Raw genomic sequence first — 10,051 nt, forward strand, 5'->3', positions numbered from 1 at the left:
GAAGCAGTAGATTTTCATGAAATCTTTATTTCCAGCAGGTAATGAATTATTTTATTAAGGGAACTAACCACTCTAATCAGCTTATGATGAATTTCGTATGAAGGGAGTTTTCAAGTATGTGATGGGAGATGATGAAAGAAGATACAGGAGTGTCAAGCTCTCAAGCTTGGGGATGCCCCCATGCACCCCAAAAAATATTTAAAGTAGACTCAAGCGTCTAAGCTTGGGGATGCTCCTGTGCATCCCCTTCTCTATCAACAATCACCAGTTCGTCCATGTCCATGCTATATTTTTATCACTTTATATGATATGTGCTATGCTTGGAGCGTCTTGCTCTTTACTTTTTAGTTTGTTTTAGTTTTGCTTGCTGTTCATAACAAGTCGGAACCTAGCCTACCTTGTTTGGGAGACACACACGCTCCATTCCACTCTAGAACACAACATAGGTTTTCATGCTTATCCCTTTTGTGTGTTCTTCATCTTTTCGTAGCTACTGTCATGCTTAGCTCTTAGTTTTCATGCTTATCTTTTTAAAAGATAGTATTTAAGTTGCTTATGGAACTCTCTTAAGTTATCATGCTTATCTTGTTTAGAGAGTTGGCTCGTAGCACTAAGTTGTGTGACTTGCATGAGTAGGTAATTGAGCTTGCTATTTAAGTATAGTAGTAACTTGCAATAGTTTTGAGGTATTTATTTGAGTAATATTTGGACTATTGGTGCCAAGATCTTGAGCCTATTAGTGATATGTGTCATAATTTCAGAAATCCATGTGTTTTTAAAAACTAAAAATTAGTTGAGAACTCTAGCTACTAAATTGATCACTAACCTATGGAGGGGTTGGAATATATAGAGTACCCTCACGTTACCATGAGTCGAGGATGCGCAAGGATAACCAAACCTCCAAACAGTCCTCCTCGGGGTACTTGTCTCTTTGTGAATTTCCTAACTAGACAGAGAGTTACCGATAATAAGTGCATGAGTTCTTCGGACTAATGTGAGTATTCGATTGTTGGCACTTCCACCATCCAAATTTTGCTAGCCTCTTCGGTACCGTGCATTGCCCTTTCTCACATTGAGAGTTGGTGCAAACTTCGCCGGTGCACCAAACCCATGACATGATATGCTCTGTCATACATAAGCCTCATTATATCTTTCCTCAAAGTAGCCACCATACCTACCTATTAAGGCATTTCCATAGCCTTTCCGAGATACATTACCATGCAACATCCACCATCTCATGACTTGATCTTCATGTCATACATGCTTTTGCTTGACCGAGGAGTCACATGCAAGTTGGGTCTTGCCCTTATTATTGCTACATGACGCGCTAGTATCATTGCATATCCTGCTACACTCGCAGAAGCATACATTTGCATACATCATGATAGTTTTCACTTGTCTTTATGTTGAGTACTTCTTATATAGTGTGATGATTTTTCTTTCTATTTATGTAAAACATAGAGTGTTGCCCTTAAGTGAGAACAAGATCCCAAAGAGGACAAATGAGATAAAAAAGAAAGAGCCAAAGAGACCACAAAAAATAATAAAAAAGAGAAAAAGAAAAAAAAGAAAAAAAGCGAAGGGGGCAACACTACTATTCCTTTTGAAAGATCCACACTTGTACTCCATTGCTATATTGGTACTACATAAAGATTATCTTTCATGCATAACTATGTGGGGACCCTTACACTATAGAACTTGGTTTGCATATTCCAATGAGGAGCCTCCTCAAATGAGCTCTAGGTCTTCATGAGCAAGCAAGTTGGATGCACCCCCACTAGTTCCATTGGAGAGCTTACCTTAGCTCATATGTGCATCCGTTACATGGCAATCCCTACTCCTCACATCATATCTATTATTTGGCTTTCACTCGCCTATGGTTGTCCTCATTGATGTGAGCCTTTGTCTTCCTTCCCCATCATTATTCTATTTGGCATCCTAAGTGCCAACATATCTTGCTCACGCTCATCCATTGCATGAGTGCTCAAAGTCGAAAGGGAGAGGATCATTTTGACTTCTGCCTGACTAGTGGTCTGGGGATGAGTCAAAATAAGATTCCGAAGGAGAACAAGTGTGAAATTTTAGTAGATTGAGTTCTCAATTAAAAAAATATTTTATGATCTTAACCCATATCCCACTTCTTGCACGCAAACACCATTTGGAGACATTCGAGTCACGGACAACGAGAGCTCTTGCACATTTATGTTCTTACTTTGCTAAACTCAATACTAGATATAGACTCTTGCTTCTTATTGTATTGACTTGAATTACATATCTCACTTGCTTTACTTTGAAGTTCTTATATGTGTGTTAGCATGTCACCATAGAAATTATTGTGTTATCATTTATCTACTCGAGGACGAGCAGAAATTAAGCTTGGGGGATGTTGATACGTCCCAAACGTATCTATAATTTCTGCTTGTTCCATGATCTTTTGGCTGACATTGTTATATGTTTTGCTACACTTTCATATCATTTTACACATATTTGTACTAACCTACTAACTCAGTGTAGCCAATGGCAGTTTCTGTCTGCTGATGTCTATTTTGCAGGGGCTTTTACCCAATTTTCCGAAGACCGAAAAATTCCAGAAAAAATATAAAAAAATGAGCGAAACAGAAGCTTCCGGTTCACCGTAGATGGGCCACAGGGGGGCGAGGGGACTCCCAGGGGACCTGCTGGCACAACCAGGCCCTAGGCCGCGCCAGGAGGCCTCTTGGGTGGGCCCCACCTCCTCCGGTGCTCTCCTTTGGCCTCTACTTAGAGTCCCAAGAGGAAACCCTTACACAACTTCTGGAATTACGAATTTCTCCATTGTTCCGCCGCTGCAGGGCTTCCAAGATCGGGAGCATCAAGAGACCTCTTCCCGGCACCCTGTCGGATGGAGGATTGACCTCCGGGAGCTTCTCCACCGCCATGGACGCTTCCCGGACGTGCCGTTAGTAGTCCTCCTTGGACCATGAGTCCATGACCAGTAGCTATGTGATGTCTTCTCTCCAATCTTGTGCTTCAATGGTTAGTCCTGGTGAGTTGCGCTACATGATCTAGGCATCTATGTAATTCTCTTGCTATTGCTATGCTCGGTTTGTTGGGATCCGATGGATTATGAGATTATGTTCAGATTGTTATGAGTTATATATTTGATTGTACTTTTATATTATGTTCCTTAGTGATTCATGCATGTTCTACGTTGCTATTTATTGCTTTGGCCGCGTAGTAGATTGTAACTCTAAGAGGGAGCGTTGTGCATGATTGTGGGTTCATGCCCCTCGATCTCTAGCTTGAGTGACAGAAACATGAGAATACGGGATGTGCTTGTTGCCACCAGGGAGAAAACAATGGTGCTTGTGACCACGCTTGCAAGGATTGTTTACCTTACGCATAGTTCATTAATGCATTTATCCATTGCTTTGAGATCACACTTTGGGTGGGGCTCACAACTTAATACCGGAGAGATGTTCTGGATAGATATCTCAAGGTGGATGATTATTAAGTAGATGCTGATGAATAAACGACTACTTGTCTTGGCGTACCACCCATTACTATTGAACCTCTAACTATCAAGTAGCATAATTAGCATTGCGGTGCGATCATAATTCTGTCAATTGCCCAACTGTGATTTGTTTACCCAAGCATAGTTGTTTAGCGTCTTTTGGGAGAGAGACATCACTAGTGAACATCATGTGAGTCCGGTCCTTATCACCATCATTGTTTACACCTCCATTATTTACCTCTTTCATTTACTTTTCCATTGCAATCACTATTACTTTCCCGCTTGTGTTTTGATCCCTTGCAAACTACAAGGCCGGAGAGATTGACATCCTCTGTGTACTCGTTGGGAGAAAAGTTATTTGTTGTGTGTGCAGGTCGACATCTTCTGCTAACCAGGACAGGAGACACCTACTTGTTGAGCCTAGGAGTCCTCCTGGTTCGATAAACCTTACAGTCTCCGTGTAAGGGAAATCTGCTGCTGACTACATCTCCACCTTCCAATTGGGGTAACCAACGAGGGGCGAGAAGTATATCGATCAACTCATCATCAGTAAGCATCATGATTATACTTGCCCCTTCATCTAAATGGTTATGTACTTGATGACCTATCATGTATACCATGCTCTATATGCCTTGGGAAATGTATCCTCTAATACTTGTGTGTGAATACATTTTTTTTCCATTGGTTCGTGTGATGTGACAGACACATCTTTCCTTCCCATTGATCAATTTAACCTTTCTTGAAATCTAAACTTATCTGAGCAGTGGTAATCCCCTGCTTAGGTAAAAACTCCAGTGTAAAACTCATTTAGTAAGACCGTGTTACTATTGTGGATAACATTCCTGTAATCGCCAGTGAACGAGAACTCTTCCTATTGATTCGCCTCGTTTCAACGAGTGGGAAAATGGTTCTATTCGTCCCTCGTCCTTGGTCCTAACTTTTTTGCCAACATAACTGAGAGGTTATCCTTTGTCTTGCTACCAAGACCGGACAAGATGTCGCCGCTCTGCCTACTGTTGGCCCACATGCTGGGCCCATAACCCAAGGTTCCACAGGATCGAAACCTGACTCTCCTGTACATCTTTGACTCCAAAGTATCCTTTGCACTTGGCTTTGTATGAAATTCCCGAGCCACCGTCCAATGTGGTGATCTATTCTTGTATCAGACGCAATGTTTATTTCGTTGCTCTAAACCCCCCCCCTTTTCATATCTGTTTAGGCATCAAACGGTTGCATAATTGTTTGGAACCTGTCTAAGATCTTGTTGCATTCCCAATGAATTCCGTGAGTTACAACTTGAGGAATAATTCATGTATTATTCCCCGTGTTTGACGTTAGATGCCCAACTTTATGTAGCTACACTCTTCCATAGTTTTCCTTATTATCGCATTCGTAGGACGATGAAGATCCTGAAGTGGAAATGACGAATTCATCACGATGACCTAAGTCACAGAATTGAGGACTTCAATGAAAAGGATGAATCTCCTTGGAAGAGCAAACAAGACCGAGAAGACTCGTTAGAATTTCATAACCAAATGTTTCCCCCTTATCCCTACCTCTTATCCCTACCTCTGAATTCTTGGGATGAGAATTTCTTTTAGTGGTGGAGAGTTGTGACATCTCCGGATTAGGCTACAGTAACCCCTGTAATCCAGCTACCGTAATCACATGCTAATGGTCCCATGTCATCAAGATTAGCTGAGCCACATTGCCACTTGACAAAACCCAAAACTAAATTCAAATTAAAATGTAAGTCAAATAAATTATTTCTTCAAACTATAAAATAAAAAATTTGTTTGTGTTGTAAATATTCTTTAAGTGTGGGTCAATATTGAAACCGACCTTTTGTGTGTGTCTAAGTGCCTCAAAATAATTAAAACATAGGCATAAACAATATTTTAAGTGCTTATAAATTATATAAATCCAAACCACTTCAATTAAATCTTAAACCTTGTTGTGGTAGTGTCTATTAATACATTATAATTTTTGGTGCAAGTTATATATTTTATAAGACTAAAAATACTCTTGTTTAAAAAAATAAAAAAATAATAAACAAAAAGGGATACCCCCCACTCGGCGTCGGCCCAACTATCCACTAGGCCGCCCCCCACCCACCTCCTCACCGACGGCCTATAAAATGGCCACCCCATGCCCTAATTTCTGTCCCACTCCCTCTCCTTCCCGAGACCAACCCCCCGCCCCCCCCCCCCCCCCGCCCCCCCGGCAGCTGCCCTATCCGCCTCGCCTCAACCAGACCCGCCCCACGTCGGCCCTCCCGACGGTCTCGCCGGCCACCATCGGCGCCACTCGCCGGATCCTCCTCGCCCCCTCGTCAAGAGGCATCTGCGAAGCTCGCCGGCGTGCCCCGGCATCGGGAGTGAGCTCCCCCTACTGCCCTCCTCTTAACCTCTCCTCTCCGACTCAGTGTCGCGCCACCGCATGACCTCCTCACCCCTCCGGCAAGCTGCCGCTGCGCTTCTCACTAACCCCGCACCATGCTATGCTCACGCTGCCCTGTGCCAGTGTCGCGCCTCGCCCGCACATGTTTGCTGCCAGCCTTCACGCTCACGCTCCACTCACCGAGTCACTGCTCCGCACCATGTAGCTTGCCCCTCGCCTGCCCACTGCACGCCATCCGCGTCCTGGCCGTGCGCCACAACGGCGCTGGCTGGGCTCGCCTCGTCTCCTGCCGCCCAACGAGCGCTCATCGCGGCCACGTTGGCTTCAGCTTCGTCCCTCCGCTCTACTTGCATCACCCCCCGTATGCACAACCGCTGGCCAGGGCCTCGATCCGGCCGGCCACCGCCCCTTTGTGCCATCGGTTAATCCCCCTCCACCCCCCTATGAATGACATATCGGGCCCACGCCCGTGATATTTTAAAACAAAAAATAAAAATACAATAGTAATAAAATAGTTAATTAATAAATAAAATGGTTAGTTAATAAATTAATTAGTAAGTAAGTTAGTTAGTCTAATAGAACTCTCTTTAACCCATCCTGTTAATTAGAGTAATTAATTAGGATAGTTAATTGATTGGGTTAATTAAACCTAACCTAATTAAAGTAATTCTGTTAATTTAATTAAACTGTGTATGACAGGTGGGTCCCACCACCTAATTAAATATGTATATTAACTATTAAACCTGGATTAAAAATGTGAGTAGGACATTTGGGCCCATTGGTCACATTAACTAGTCAAGGGCCATGTGGACTACTTATGTGACCATTGACATTATGCTAATGTAATTAATGATTATTTGAATTAAAATAAAGTTATTTAATTCCTAAATAATATTAAAAAATTGAAAATTAATATAAAATAATTCGTTACCCGGATGAAAATAATTTGTACATGAAAGTTGATCAAAAAAAATGAGACGAACCCGAATACGCTATCCATTCGTTTGTCATGCGTCTCTATCATAGCAAACATGGAAATTTTTCATCCATTTCGCATGTTCGGTAGTAGCTAGAGACCCGGGAAATATCGTCAAATATTTTCCCGATCCGTCTATAACGACTAATACTACGCTAGTCGATGCCTAGCCGTGCTTGTTGCCATGTCATGCATCGTGATGCATTTGTCTGCATTATATTTATTGTTTCTTCCCCCTCTTGCCTCCAATAGACCCCAAGACTAACGCTGCTTCTGGGTACGACCACCCTCCAAATGACCAGCCCTTTGCCGTAGAGCAACAAGGCAAGCAACCCCCGCCTTGATCATTCCTATATCGCCTATTTCTTTCTCCCTCATGCTTGCATTAGATTTTGCTATTGTTCTAGTTAGCTCCTATATCTCATGTATATCTTGTTGTTGATGAACTGTTATGTTATTGTACCGTACTTTAATATGCTTAGTATAGGTGGAGCAGTGATCCCCTTTGACCATTAGTCCAGTTGCCTCTGCTTTTTCATCAAGCCTCGATCATCTGATCGACGAGCCAAGACCCGTCACAGCAGTCACACCCCCTTAGTTGTACGACACTGTAGAGCTACTATCGAGTACCAAGGATGACACCTCGATACGTACTCCTGATGTTAGATCTGTAGTGTAGTTGACCGACGATGGTTCCGGAGGGTGATTCCACCTTCACCACCTTCAATAAACGACTCTATCGTACAACCCATCAAGCGTAGACCATCGAGGGTGATTCCTCCTTGGCCACCTTAATGGTTACATCATTCAGAATCCATCGAGGGTGATACCTCGGATCCCTGTGATGTTACAGCTGCAAACTACTTGACCTTGTTACCGGGAACTTGATGAATGGTGTGTTGCGGGTGGATTCCCACATGGATGTGTTGATGAGTTAATTAAAATTCTAATGGATTTGGGTATTTGATCTGAGTTGGTTGGGAGACCTTTTTTGCACTAACCTTCATGTGGGAGAAGTTATGGGTACTCGACGTCGTGGTATCAGCCGAAGCTCTTCAGATGTCAGCATTGGAGCAGCATGCGCCCGAGTAGTCTAGATAAGCATCGTTCTTGTATAGGAGGTTCCAGGACTAACATCGCTCGCCCTCGCAACATGCAGGAGTGCAATGGGTGTTGGGCCCATGAACCCTGTGGGCTTAGGAGTTAGACCGGCGGGTTGGCCTCTCTGTTGAGCCTAGGTAGGGTTGCGATGTGTTGATTTTCCGAGGCCGGGCATGACCTAGGAAAGTGTGTCCGACCAGAGTTTATCAAGCGTGTTGGGTAGTGTGGTGCACCCCTGCAGGGATGAAATTAACAATTCGAATAACCGTATCCATGGTTATAGGATGATTTGGAGTTGTGCTCCAATCTTATAGAACTACATTTATTACTTAATTGGAATGTTTGCTCCGGGATTGCTTCCTCGCAAGAACTCGAGGAAGAATCTTTGGGGTGATCTTAATTAATATTCCTGCAATAGTATGACTATTTATATGTGCTGCTTGCTCTACTCTCGTCTATTGCTGCAAGACCGCTGAAGATGCTAGTCTTCGATAGGACTAGTCACCCCTCTCTATTCTTGCATTGATGTATTCAGTCCATAGATAACCCCCTTCCCTTTGATACAGATGCATACGTAGCATAGTTGTGATGTCAGTCTTGCGAGTACTTTGGATGAGTACTCACTATTTCTTTGCTCCCCCTTTTCCCCTTGATCCGATTGCTGTGACCAGATGATGGAGCCCAGGAGATGGGGTTTCTCGTCGATGATGACTACAACCCCGACGGTGCCTACTACTACATGGAGGCCGTTGAAGACCAGGAGTTGTTTTGGAGGTTCCCAGGCAGGAGGCCTCGCCTTGTTCGATCATTATACCTTTTGTGCTAGCCTACTCTAAGGCATTATCATGTTTCATGGTTGTACTAAGATATTTGTTGGTTCCGCTGACTCGTGTGTTTATCGAGCTTCCGTATTCTAGCCCTCGAGGACCCTGTCTTGTAATATGAAGCTTGTATGTTTTATTTGTGTCTCGAGTTGTGTTGTGATATCTTCCCGTGAGTCCTTGAGCTTGGTCGTACGCATTTGCGTGTATGATTAGCTTACGATCAATTCGAGGGAGTCACACAAGGTTGATGTGATCGCCATTGGCACGCTCCCACTTCAGTTACCATCAGGATTAGTGATGAACCTGAATAATTGTTATTTCGTGCGTGCGTTAAGCATGAACATTATATCTGGATCTTGTTAATTTAGAGATGGTTACCCATTTAAATTAGAGAATAATGGTTGTTCTATTTATATGAGTAATATCTTTTATGGTCATGCAACCAATGTGAGGGGTTTGTTTCTATTGAAACTCGATAGTAATGACACACATGTTTATAACATTGATGCCAAAAGATGTAGAGTTGATAACAATACCACTATCTTGTGGCACTACCTCTTGGGTCATATTGGTGTAAAGCGCATGAAGGAACTCCATGCCGATGGACTTTTGGAGTCACTTTATTTTGAATCACTTGACACATGTGAACCATGCCTCATGGGCAAGATGACCAAAACTCCATTCTGCGGAATAATGGAGCGAGCAACTGACTTATTGGAAATCATACATATTGATGTGTGCGGTCCGATGAACATTGAGGCACACAGTGGATATTGTTATTTTGTCACCTTCACCGATGACTTAAGTAGATATGGTTATATTTACTTAATGAAATACAAGTCTAAAACGTTTGAAAAGTTCAAGCAATTTCAGAGTGAAGTGGAGAATCATCATAACAAGAAGATCAAATTCCTATGATCTGATCGAGGATGAGAATATATGGGTTATGAGTTTGGCACTCACTTGAGACAATATGGAATTGTTTCACAGTTGACTCCGCCTGGAACACCATAGCGCAATGGTGTTTCGGAATGTCGTAATCGTACTTTATTGGATATGGTGTGTTCTATGATGTCTCTTGCCGATTTGCTGTTATCATTTTGGGTTCATGCATTAGAGACAGATGCATTCACTTCAAATAGGGCACCATCAAAATGCATTAAGACGACACCATATGAACTATGGTTTATTAAGAAACCAAAGTTGTCGTTTCTTAAAGTTTGGGGATGTGATGTTTATGTCAGAAGGCTTCAGCGT

The sequence above is a fragment of the Hordeum vulgare genome, chromosome 7H (genome assembly GCF_904849725.1).
Source record: "Hordeum vulgare subsp. vulgare chromosome 7H, MorexV3_pseudomolecules_assembly, whole genome shotgun sequence".
In the NCBI taxonomy this organism is placed as follows: Eukaryota; Viridiplantae; Streptophyta; class Magnoliopsida; order Poales; family Poaceae; genus Hordeum; species Hordeum vulgare.